The sequence below is a fragment of the Cavia porcellus genome, unplaced genomic scaffold (genome assembly GCF_034190915.1).
Source record: "Cavia porcellus strain 051 isolate PalLab524CR breed Dunkin Hartley unplaced genomic scaffold, mCavPor4.1 scaffold_1, whole genome shotgun sequence".
In the NCBI taxonomy this organism is placed as follows: domain Eukaryota; kingdom Metazoa; phylum Chordata; class Mammalia; order Rodentia; family Caviidae; genus Cavia; species Cavia porcellus.
In genome coordinates, this window is record NW_026947484.1 from 239,937,772 (window position 1) to 239,949,615 (window position 11,844).

The 11,844-nt window shown below is 52.7% G+C and overlaps 1 long non-coding RNA gene across 1 annotated transcript; it reads right to left on the minus strand.

Annotated features, from left to right (window-relative positions):
- Positions 1 to 1,359: 1,359 nt before the first annotated feature.
- LOC134471859 (uncharacterized) lies at positions 1,360 to 9,191 on the minus strand. Its single transcript, XR_010041567.1, has 2 exons — positions 6,798 to 9,191; positions 1,360 to 4,744 (listed from the first exon to the last, which is right to left on the minus strand). It is a non-coding gene; the product is annotated as an uncharacterized LOC134471859 (long non-coding RNA).
- Positions 9,192 to 11,844: the final 2,653 nt, after the last annotated feature.

Here is an 11,844-nt window from a genome sequence, read left to right on the forward strand (position 1 = left end):
GGGGTGGAGGTGGCAGGGGTCGGGGACAGGTAAGAGCAAGGATGGGCAGGGGCAGAGAAAACTATCCTCCTCCCCGATGTGTGTGGCCTCTCCAAGGACAAAACAGCAACCAAGGGACCCACAATCTAGGGGCCTGGGGAGGGGAGGAGCTCTACGGAGACGTGGCAGTGCTCCAGCCGCTGTGTCCCCAGATCCAGGCATGACTTAGTGTTCATTGCTCCTGACTGAGCCCTGTCCTCTGTCCATAAGAACTTTGACCTCGCAAACACATACCGCAGATGACATCACCAGTGTGCCCTCTGTCCTTCCCCCTGCACTCCTAGGAGCTTAGGGTGTCCCTCAGCAGACTCACCCCACCCTTCTCCCACCCCAGCTCAAAGAGAGGAAGACAGAATCTGGAGTGATCTGCCTAACCCTGGCACACACAGACCGTTCCTCCCTTCGCTGCCCTCAGTCTCTCAATCAGTGAAGTGGGTGACACATTTAGCTTGTAGCTGGCACTGAGATGCAAGAGTCTGGCACCGGGCCTGGCGTGCACTCCCCATCTCCTCCTCCCGGTTCCTGTCCACATCCCTCTAGGGGCTTGCGGGACTAGCCCCTTGTGTGACCATTTGGGGCTGCAAGAGTGTATCTCACACAGCAATCTCCCTGTATGTGGGCCCACAGTGCTGGTACAGGACCTCGGATGGCACCACAGTAGAAACGGAAACCCTGGTGTCCAGGAAGGGGAGGAGCCTGGAATGAGGAGAGCCAGAGGTCCTGATTGTTCTTCTGCCCAATCCCTGGCCCAGTGGGAGTGGCCACCTTTACCTCCTTTATCACCCTCCGCCTCCTGAAACACAGGCTGATCAGGCCAGGCTGGCTACTGAAGTGAACTGGGCTCTGTGTCTGGGGTGGCCACAGCCGCACCTAGGAAAGCCGTAAACTGTCTTCTCTCTTGTTCTCGTTGTTTACAGGGACCTGCTCTGTGTCCAGAGTGAACGTTGCGGGGTTCTGCTGCTATGCCTGGGCATGGCTCCTTCCTGATCCCTGAGGAAGGCTCTGGCTCCGTGCCTCGTGGAGGAGGACAGGACACTGCCGTTACCTGCCAGGCTGTGTGCTGGGAGCATTGTCTGACAGTCCCACTCACCCCTCAGCCTTCGTCCCTCCTTAACAAGGTCCTCCCTGTCCCCGACCCTGTGGTGGCTCTGCTGAGCCCACACAGAGATGAGTATGGAGGCAGAGGGCCTGCTCCAGTGAGGCTGGTCACTATCATCACATGAGCTCCACGGGTAAAGTTGGCTCTGGACCTTGAACAACTGAATGCGAGCCTCTTAGTTACTTTTCTCATTGCTGAGACAAAATACCCAACACCCTAAGTTAAGGGGGACAGGTTTATTTTGGCTCACAGTTTGTGGGGTTTTCAGTCCATAATCAGCTGACACAAGGCAGGTGTCGTGGCACACAAGCATGGCAAAGGAGAAATAGTTCATGCGGGCAGAAGGTGGCAAAGCAAGCCAGGAACATTAGTGGCTTCTTTCTGCCCCTTTGATATTTTCTCTAGGCTGCTTGATTAGGTCAGTGCCAAACCAGTAAGTGGACTGATATAGTAATCAAACACCCTTCATCCCTGTATTACACATTCTAGATCAAATCACTCCTAGAAAAGCTCCACCCAAGGTTTAGGGGGACATCTAGACACAAGCCATAACATTCTGCCCCTGGTCCCCAAACACTCAGATACATTCCTTTAGGCAAAAGGCATTTCTTTCTATCTCCAAGAGTTGCCAAATTCCTAACAATTTCAGCATTGCTAAAAAGTCCAAATCCAAATTCTCTGAGATTAGCAGCAAACTCTTAGCTGCAAGCTCCTGTACAAAAGAGAAGAAAGTGAAACATATAATGACATCACATAAACATTACCATTCCAACAGTTACAAATAGGGGAACACAAAGGAATGGGACTGAACTAAGCCTAAAATCCAGCGGGGCAAACGTTAAATTCCAGAGATCCATGTCCAGCGTCCAAGGCAACCTGAGGCAAGACATGAACTTGAAGGGCTTGGGAGGCTCTTCTCCTACGATACTTCAGGTGTTGTAGCTTCCAGTCTTCTCTTTTGGGCTGGCTCTGCTCTCTCCTTGCAGTTTTGCTCAGTAAGCCTTGTTCCTGGCTTCTCCAAACTTCTGGGGACTCCCCTACATCTTCAGCTTATAACTTTACACACTGCCATCTCGGAGCCACACTGCCTGGCCTTCCAGGTCTTCTTCTGGAATCTAGGTAGAATCCTTCCCGACCCCATCACTTTTGCACTCTGCATGCCACTAAAACCAGCACAACAGGGGTGATGCCAAGGTCTGCCACCAGCTGAAGCATTAGCCAGGCTTCCTTCTCTCCAGGAAACAGGGATCAAATGCCTATGAACCAGATCCCAAGGAACAGCTTCTCTATGCTGCCACTATTCTAGAACGTAGTGCTCTGGGGCACTTTTCTTATCAAAGTCTTTTGTAATTTTGAGGCTGCAAAGGTTGAAATCCTGCATTTTTCTTGTGATGTCCCCAGGCCATCTTTTTTATTGTCTTTTTTATTGTCCTCTTCCTTCTCAGCAATCTATAGATCTACTCTGCTTTATCATGCAGTCCACAGTTTTATGGGGGCTTCCTTTCTGGCCAGACTCACGTTTTAATTCATTCTGCTGAGCTGTTTGCCCTTAATTCTGAAGTAGATCTAGCTAAAAGCCCCCAGTAGTAGCCATGCCACTGTCTCAACATTGGAATGCCTTAAAATTTCTTCTTCCAGATTATTAGCTGCCCTTAATAGTAGTCTCAGGCAAAGTCTCTGGACACAAGCAGAATGCAGAGAAGCTTTCTGTCAAGGTGTAGCACACATTCTCTAGAGTTCACAGGCAGTGCAGTCCTTCCCAGCAGAAAACTTGTGAACCTGGTCTTTACTGGCTGGATTTCTATCAGCCTTCAGGTCTTCTGAGCTCAGACTAGAATCTCTCATCAAGTACGGATTCAGACACTTCAGCTCTACTTTTTCAGTTGGCGTCTCCAAACATTTCCTAACTCTTTTTTTTTTTTTTTTTTTTTTTTGTCCTTTTTTGTTTTTATCGGTACCAGGGATCGAACTCATGACTGCCTGCTTGTAAGGCAGGCGCTTATGCCACTGAGCTAAATCCCCAGCCCCACATTTCCTAACTCTTTCTCCTCCCGCAAGTTAGTTCCTAAGACTCCTACATGACACGGTCAGATATAGTCACAGCAAAACTCCACCTCTGGTACCAAATTCTGTCTGGGTTACAGTGGACCCTTGAGTTATGGCTGGTCTTACATAGATGACTTGGTTATAATGGGACTTTTAGGTTTAGTGAATGACAAAAAGTCTTGAGTTGAGGCCCAAATAGCTGGTTGTGTGGTTATAAACAAAGACAAGATGCCATAAAAGTGTATGTAAGTGATTGTAAAGATTAGTCTGAGTTGAGATGCATGTGTTTCCGGACATGGTTTTGGTCAGTGCTTTATACACTCACTAAAATTACTACTATCACAATGACTCCCTAAAAGCTAGAAAAATAGCCAAGAAAGAAAAGGAAGGTAACGAAAGCAACTGCAATGAAAAGGAAGAAAATTGTGGAGAAATATGAGAAAGGCATCCATATGACCAGTCTCGCTAATATGTATGACAACTTGACAGTCTTACAGAGAAAACATTTATATGAGGAAGCTAGTGTTGCTAACGGTGTTGCTCACAATGATAAGTCAGAATCAGCAGTGTCAGATGAGGTAGAAAAGCCATCGTTAGCATGGGTAAGTGAAAGGCAGATGGCAGGTTATAGCCTGCCCCAGTCTATAACGTGTGAGAAACCTGGGGCTCTGAATGCAGATCTGGTAAAGCTAATCCATCAATGAGTGATGATGGTGAAACATTATGCCAGTAAGAGGCGGCTTCCCAATTTTAAGGTGAGAACTGGGTTTCCTAGTGTATAAAGGCAAGATCAAGCAGCCAGTGCTGATAAAGGGCTGCTGACAATTTCATGCACACTGTGAAATGATGACACCAGAGAAGTGTCTTTTGCTATCAAGTTCTCAACTGTGATGCAACTGGCCTTTCCTGGGAAAAAATGACCAGGAGAACATAATGTCTCTTGTTAGGAACATATATTAGGTACTCAGGAAGAGAAGAAAGTGTCAGGACACAAGTCTATGAAGTATAGGCTGACTATTACTAGGTACCAATTCCAGTGGTGACCTCAAGATAAAGTCTCCCTTGATTATCTCTCTGAGACCCCCGGAGTGTTCAGAAAACAAAACAAAATGTCATGAAGAATGAGCTAATTGTCTAATGCAAAAGCCCGGGTAACAAGAATACTTCATCTTGAGGAGATCAGGGAGGCTTTCAGTCCTATTAAGAAATACCGGAAGAACAAAGTTTACCACTGAAGGCTCTCCTCATCAGGGACAGTGCTCCCGCTCACCCTTGGGCTTCGGAGGAAGAACTGGCTGGAGAATTCCCACGGCTCTCCGTCGAGTTCCTCCCGCCTAGGAGAATCCTCCACTGCAGCCTATGGACCACGGGTGCAGCTCACTGTAAGAAGCTATACACCAAGGAACTGCTCCTGAAGCGCTTCTAGATGGTCTCGGATTTAAGCCTTAGAGAACTCTGGAGGGAGCATTACCACACCTTTCCCCGTGTGGGGTTACAGAAGTTGAGAAATCCCGGGCCAGTGTCTAAGGACACTGAGACATTCCTGGAAGAAAGTGTGGCCTGAAATTATAGAAGAGAGAGACTGTGAAGATTGTGCAGGGGGTCCTAAGCCTTCGGCTGACCCTGCGGTGATGACACTGTCCCTACAGCAGAGTCCCTGGGCTTGCGGGTGGACCGTGGTGATGCTGAGGAGCTGGAGGAGGAGCACGCAGAGGAATCGTCTACAGAGGAGCTGCAGCAGCTTCTGGCTGAGCAGCAGACATGGCAGCCGAGGAGCTCTCTGAAGAGGAGGGGGAGTGTCAACTATCAGTGCAGCGAAGTTCTTCTGAAATAAGGGAAATCCTGAGACAGTGGACAGAGTGCGGACACTTGTAGAGGAAACGCACTCAGAGAGAAAAAGCTGATCTTTGTGTTCATCTGCTTAATGACAATGTCACGTTATACTGCAGAACGGTGTTAAACAAGAGACAAAAACAGAGAAATTTAGACCAGTTTTCAATTCTGAAAAGGTTGAGACCCAGTGAGCCAGAACAGGTCCTGGTGGGTTCAGACTCTCCCGAGGACAGAAAGGGCAGCAGAGAGCCCGATTCCTGATGTTCTTATAGAGGGGGGACTCTCCTTTTAAGCCATAACCACCTTCCATCCTTCCTTCCCTCCTGCAAGCCAAAGATGTCAACCTAAATGGTGAGAACAGTATGAAATTGATGATTCTTTTTTTTTTTTTTTTTTTGGTCTTTTCCTTTTTATCAGTACCAGGGATCGAACTCACGACTGCCTGCTTGCAAGGCAGGTGCTTATGCCGCTGAGCTAAATCCCCAGCCCTAAAATTGATGATTCTTGTAAACGAGGCACAGGTTATAACTTTTTGCTGAATACACTAGGAAGACTATTGGTATTTCTGGCAAATTACATTATATAATGTTTTTTATTGTAAAAAGGTTAGTTGAGGGGTTCTTTGGGAAATTTGGCACATATTATGATTGCTTTCATTATTTCTTGTGGGAAAAATAGCCTTGATGTACAACCAAGCTGAGTTACAGCCAGCCCTTCCAAACAAATTGAGCTCATAAATCAAGTGTGCACTGTACTTTTCTTGTTACTGAGACAAACTACCCAACACCCAAAGTTAAAGGAGGAAAGAGTTATGTGGGCCCATGGCTTGCTGAGGAGTCAGTCCCTAGGCGGCTGGTTCCAAAGCAGGGAGGCCTGGCAGAGAGGGCACAACGGGAGAAATAGGTAAAAGGTAACAAAGCAAACTCAGGACCTCAGCGACGTCTTTCTGCCCCTTCTATATTCTAGCTAGGCTATGGGGATTAGGCCGTGCCAAACCAGTCAGTGAACTGATTGACTAATAACACACCCTGGATCCCAGCATTTCATACTCCAGATCCAACTACCTCTGAAAAAGCCCCACCTGTGACTGCTGGAGCTGGGACACAGGCCATGACAGCACGGATCGTGGAGATAACAAAGCAGGGTGTGGACAAACCAGGCACATGGACAAAGGCCCGTGTAAGGCTGGCATGGCAGGGCTGGGGTGGCAGGGCAGCTGGGAGGGCCACGCTGTGGGGTGGACCTCCGGGAGGTTGGAGGCAACCATAAAGCCCTGCTACCCGGTGACATGAAATGGATTTCCTGACACCTAGAGTCCCCTCTCATTAGGGAACTTCAGGCAGCGCCCTGCAGTGGGGCTCCAGATGGCCAGGGCAGCTCTTTCGGAGAACAAAGACTCTGCTGAGCTAAAGGCGCCCCAGTGCCCCTCACCCATAGGGATGCACTGCTGGTGCTCAGGACAGCTCCCCAACACGACCCCATGCTGGAGACTCCTCGGCTGCCTCTGTCTTCCCAGCTGGGGCCCCATAATTCCTGCCAACTGAGAGGCAACCCCAGGCCACCAACCTTCCCTGGCCAGAGCTGCAGGGTCGGTGCCAAGGCTGTCCCCAGCTCTCCTTGGCAGTCGGGCACCTCTTTGTCTTAGATTTACACAAAGGATACGAAGAACACGGAGTTCTCGAAGCTCCTTCACCCCCTTCTAGCTAATGTGAGCATCTTACATAACCATGTAAGATGCTTGTCAAAGTGAAGAAATGAATCTGGGGAGAGCTGAGCTTACCTGAAGACAGTATGAAGATTTCACCAGCTTCTCCTCAGCGGACGTTAAATGGTCCTGTTTCTACTGCAGACTGCAATCCCAGTTACCACGCGGCACTTGGTTGTCCGTGCTTTATCTCCCTTTGTCTAGAATCTTGTTTTCTGTGACCTTCATTTGCCTTTATATACATATCACAATATACATAACTATTTTTAAGTGTACAATTTGATGGCATTAACTATATTCAAAATATACAATTATCACCGCTATTTCCAAATTGTTTTTACCACCCTAATAAGAAATTTTGTCTCTATTAAGAAATGACTCTACCCTCCCCTTCTCCCAGATGCCTCCTAAGAGGCTCAGAGAGCCCCAAGCCGGCTCATGCCCAGGACAGAGCTCTTGTTCCTGGCCAGTACCAGTCGTCTTCCTCCCCACCGCTGGACAGCGAGTCTATGGGAGCCCCTCCCATGTGGCCCTCCGTGCTTCCCAAAACTTGACCTTGCTAAGGCAGAGAAGCAGGAAGCCCTACCCTGCATGTTTTTTCCAGCAACTGTCCTGCTTCCACATTTTAATGACCAAGACATCTCCTTTGACCTGGACCCACAGCCCTGACGAGGCCAAGGTGGACTAGGATTTCTCTTCCTCCCGAGTCTGATGCTGGGCTCCCTGGCAGTTTCTCCAGGCACGGCATCCAGGCAGGGGTCACCCCAGGCCTCCATCCTTGCAGCTATGTAGTGGAGCACATGGATGTCCTGACCTTGGGGTGCCCTTTGCAGCAGGCAGCCTGACAGCCAGGTCACGCTGAGCGCTGGGCTGCCTAACACTAGGTGTATGTGCCACCCTCACCCCTCCCACGTCCCAGCGTGGGGGGGATGTCCCTGTGCCTGGCTTCCTGCCCCCAGGGCAGCAGCCTTCTGACCACCATCTGCAGCCTTCCTGCAGACTCAGGCACACAGGATCTGGCGCTCCTGCCAGACTCCTGTCATCAGGTCTGGGCCACCTGTCCAGACGCCTGTGCCCTCTGACCAGACAAGTGTGCTGCCTGCCACCCTGGCTGCCAGGCCCTCGAGCCCTGGCTGCACCTCCTGGCTGACTTCCTCCCACAGCCTGGTCCTCCCCACCTGCTTGCTTATGGGTCTGTGTCAGGAACCTTCGAGTCGAGTCAGCCCATGAGCACTTCCTGCCTGTCCCCATGGCGTCTTATAGGACACTTCCACGCTGGTCGGGGTGAGCTGGGCCTGGGCAGAGGGCATGCATGTTACCTGCTTAGGGAAGGGACAGCCTCCCAGCTGGGCTCTCCAACACAATGGCCTGGGGAGTGACAGCTCTGTGGCCAGTCCTGCAGGCTGGTTGGCTGCAGAGGGGCCAGGCCCGGGCTTGGTCATGCCCACACGGCTCACTGCAGCCTGCTTTGGCCAGACCCTGGCACAAACAGGAGAGCATAAGGCAGGAACCGCCTGCTGCCACAGACAGGGAAGTCAAGGGTCGCACAGCAGAACAGCTTTAGGACCACAATACCCTCCCACAGCCTCCTAAATCCACATCCTTGGACAAGCACCTGCAGTGCAAATAACCAGCTTCGAAACCAAACAGACCTGCCTTGAAAAGCCAGGTCTGCCACTGGCTGGACAAAGGACTTGGACACTTTCTCTTCCTCCCCTCACACTTGCATGCCACGTGGTGGTTCTCAGCACCTCACCAGTCTGTTTCTGTCTGAAATCAGGTGCTTTTCAGAAGCGTGACAAACGTACCCCAATTCACCTGAACTTCCCTGGTTTCACACACAGTGTCCCGCGAGTCCCCTCCCCAGGAAGGCAGGACAGTGGTCCCCCATTTCCCAGCCTCCTCTCTTACAGGTATCCGTACCAATAGCCTGGCTCCCCACCTCCCCCAGCTCCTGCAGGCCTCTCCCTGTGCTCACTGTCAAAAGCCAGCGCCTTGCTCCTCCTTGGTGAGGACATCCTGGTCCCACCGGGGGTCGGGTCTCCCTCTGCCACCCTCGGGACTCCATGTGGCTCCCTCGGGACTCCACGCAGTTCCAGCACAGCAAGTAGCATTGGTGAGGCCCATCAAGGCCACTTCACACCATGTGCACACAGGCGCTCAGTACCCACCTGAGGGCCCTAGCTGCTCGCTGGCCTGTCCCCTCACCCTCCTGCCATGGCGCCTGGGCTCAGGGGGCCAACCTCTTCCGGAGGTGGCTCAGATGGTGGCACAGACAGCTCAGGCCTCAGCCTTGGAAGGGACTCAAGCTCTCTGTTCTGACACTGCCCAAAGGCAACAGCCCCAGACCAAGGCCTGCAGCTTCAGCAACCCACAGACCACCCTGACTGACCCTGCCCATAGGCAGCACGCAGAAGCTCTTGGTGCTTCTGCCAGCAACTGGTAAAGAGTGATACCGAAGCCTGGAGCACATGGCAGGAACCTAAAGTTTGTGCTCCAATCACAGAGTAGCTGGCCAGAGGCCAGGGCTGGGCTGGCAGCAGTGTCCTAAGTCAACAGTGGCCCTGTGGCGAGGGTGGAGAGGAAGGACAGGGAGAAGAAACACAAAGGGACCTTCTGTCCCAGGCTAGAAGTGGCAGCCGCCGTCTTCTGTCCCATCAGGACCTGGAGTGGGGGGTGAGGCCCAGCAGGCTGGGCTGCAGGGCGCTGAGCCAGGTAGCAGTGAGGCACCCCACCCTGGGGCAGGCGAATTGTGCTAAGTGGGGCGAGGCTGATGCAGTGACCCTTGCAGATGCCCAGAGACCCCTGCTTCCTCTGAGGAGACAGCTTGCGGCGCGCGCCTCTGTGTCTGGCCGGCAAACAATGGAGGCTTCTGGCGGTGGGAGAGAACGGACATGGTGATGGGCAGTTCACCCCTCTGCAGAGCTGCGCTGGAGGGGCCAGGGCCAGGTGAGGCTCAGATCCCTGTGAGCAAATGGCCTGTCAGTCAGCGTCCCGGGGTGCCGGGCGCCCCGCTCTGCCGGGAAGGTGGGTGGGATGGGAACAGCCACTGCCGAGCTCTGATTCCAAGCTGTCGCTGCGCGAGCACTTCACTTACCAGCTTCACTCAGCACGCACGAGGCACTGGGGCACAAGGGGTGACAGACAGCGTGGCCCTTCTGTCCTGCTTGGTCCCAGGGGCCCACGTCACCATTCCTGCCTTACAAATGAAGAGACCGAAGCTCAGATGGGGAGGGGAAAGGCAGGGCGCTCTCCACCAGGCCGGACAGTCCTGCCCTCCAGGGCCTGTCACCCACCTCGCAGCCCCACAGCACCAGGGACCCTTCTCTGAATTCCCAAGGCTGATGGGGCCTGAGTGCTGCGACCTGCAGTTTCTGGGGAGATGTGAGCTATAGGAGGCCTGGGACCCTGCAGCCCACACATCCCTGTCTGCTGTCTCCCCTGTCCTCCAACCCAGCAGTGCATGGCACCTGGAGAAATGCTTTTCCCTAGGGCATTGTTGAAAGGAGACCCTTGCCAGGCATGGTGGTGCATGCCTGTTGTCCCAGCACTCAGGAGGCTGAGGCAGGAGAATTGTTGCAAGTTCAAGACTAGCCTGGACTACAAAGTGAGCCCAAGGTCAGCCTGAACTGCATAGGAAGACCCTGTCTCAAAAAGACAAAAAAATAAAAAATAAAAAAAAGGAGACCCACTTTGCAGATGAGAAAACTGAAACCAAGGTGAAGATGCTGGTGCCAGAGCCTGGTGTGCCCTGCGTGCCCCCAGGTGACCTGCCACTTCTTCTAGCCCCTCCAAGCCTACCAAGGTCTCGTTGCTCCAGGTTCTGTGCCCACCCTGGGTTTGCCATGTCTCCTCCCCACAGTCATTCCCTTGTTCCAGAGAGATAAGGGACATGGAGGCCTCCCCCAACTCGAAAATGATCAGGGGTCAGGCGTGGCCAGTCCTAGGGATCTTGGATCCCCAGAGGGTTCAGGAGGTACTCCCCGACCTGGGCACTGCCCTGGGGGTGACTGCCCCACCTCAGCAGCTCCAGACAAAGGCCCCATTGCCTGCCTCCTGGTCCGCACCCCTTTTAGCCATGAAAGGAAAACACCCTGCCGTTGGCATCTGTCCTGAGCACGGTTCTATTTTCTGCTCTTTTCCTGCTCAGAATCAGCAGCAACATAAAATGTGAACAGAAGGATGGGAGTTATTTCCAGGCAGCCCCTTCCCCGGGAGACCCAGAATAACTCATTGGTCTGATGCAGTGGCAGGATCATCCTGGAGCCTCGGGGAGGGACCTCTGGAGTCTGTTCAGCGCCTGCCCCTGTGCTCCCTGCCCTCCCGGCCGGCAGGTTGGAGCTGGGTGGAGGGCAGGGCTGTCTGGGATTTCCCCAGCACAGCTGGCCCCTGACCGCCTCAGAGGTCTCCCGGACCCCACGCCTGCCCGCCTCTTCCAGCCCATGGGTCCACAGCTAGCTTGGGCTGGGCAGCTGGGAACAGGCAAGAGAGTTCCGGAACAGCATGCATTTGATCAGGTCCTCTCTCTGCTAAAAGCTCTCCATGGAGAGTTCAGACTCCCTGACACCACTGAAGGGCACTTCCTGCTCTGAGCTAGGGCAGCTTTCAGCGGCCACTCTGCACCCTCTGCAACGGCCGTAGGTGCCCTGTGCTTTGGAACACACTGCCTTCACTCCTTACCTCACACGTCCACCATTGCCCAAGAGCTGCCCCGCCCTACTGTTCCAGAGACCTCCGGGAGCTCCCCGGTGCTCCCTGGTGCAAGTTCTCCATCACAAGCCAAGAAGCTCAGCTTCCCACCACGACATTCAGTCTACTCACAACCCCTGGAAGCCTTGTGGCTGTGACAAGAGCAGTGCCTTCCTGAGGCCTCCATGCAGGGGCACCTGAGAGGAAGGACATGTTTGATGCCACTCTAGGTGACGACACCCAGCACAGCAACTAGAACAGAGCAGGTGATCAGTAAGTAAAAGCATGAACACAAGTCCAGCTTGTAGGACACAATTTGAGCGGCTCCCCTTGAATGCAGAACATTGGCTGCAACACTGGTTACACTGAGACCTATTTCCATGTACTGATTTGTACAGAGCTGACTATGATATTCCCTTCTCTCTTCAATTGG